Source organism: Cicer arietinum, chromosome 1, assembly GCF_000331145.2.
Source record: "Cicer arietinum cultivar CDC Frontier isolate Library 1 chromosome 1, Cicar.CDCFrontier_v2.0, whole genome shotgun sequence".
NCBI classification, from domain to species: domain Eukaryota; kingdom Viridiplantae; phylum Streptophyta; class Magnoliopsida; order Fabales; family Fabaceae; genus Cicer; species Cicer arietinum.
Genome location: NC_021160.2, coordinates 14,414,184 through 14,415,213, shown reverse-complemented (window position 1 = coordinate 14,415,213; position 1,030 = coordinate 14,414,184).

The window sequence follows — 1,030 nt, the reverse complement described above, 5'->3', positions numbered from 1 at the left end:
AAAGGATTTTTGGCCACTGACTTAGCTTGTATTCGACTACAGATGGGTGTAGTCGAATACAACATTTAAAGTTTTGCCTCTGACTTAAGTTGTATTCGAATACACGTATGCAAATTGTCAAAAATATGATTTTAAATGATTTGTTAATGTTGTTTTTGATTTTCGAAAATATGTTAAATGCATATGTAAATATGAATTGTTCTCATGTATTTGAACTATTGATTTGTATCATATACCTTTACATTTAATCATTTATTATTTGGATTTTGAAGCTTATTGAAGATAGTTTGATCTTCTTTTTGATCTTGCTGCATTGTCCATAGTTGGTGGTCTTGTCGTCATAAAAAACATGTAGTTTACATTCTTCCCCTTTTTGATTATGACAAAATGTTGTTGTGAAGAGAGTGTATAGTTGAAATCATTGCTCCCCCGTAATAGGTGCATACTCCCCCGTTGTATGTGATGATTTGAAAAAAAATTGTTTTTGAGTACCTACAAGGTTTGAAATGCAACAACAGTACCAAATTTTCTCCCCCTTTTGACATGATCAAAAAGAAGAAAGAAAAAAAAAAAAAGAGACATACAAGTTTCGAGTATAATCATATACAAACGGCATATAAGGTAACAGGGAGAATAGCATAAATGGAAATTAAGTCATAATATCATAAAAGTTAATACATAACATGTCGCGAAAAGAGCAATACAAAATACACCATAGTTAAAAAAACAAAGGAGTTCATAAAACAAAGATCACAGTAATACATAATGCAAAAAGTTAACTTAGTAGATAACTAAAGGACTTAATCAAAATCTATCGGAATGTGGAAATGATCAAGTTTGTCTGATAAATTACTAATGTCTTGAGATAGTGCGTCATGATTGCGAGCAATAGTAGTTTCAATATTGGTGAAGCGAGTGTCGATAGAGGTGGTCAACTTGTCGAATTGAGTTTGGAAGAAGGTTTGGAAAGAATCAAGGCGAGTCATGATCATTTGATTGGAGATATAATCATCATCAGATGCAGTGTCCT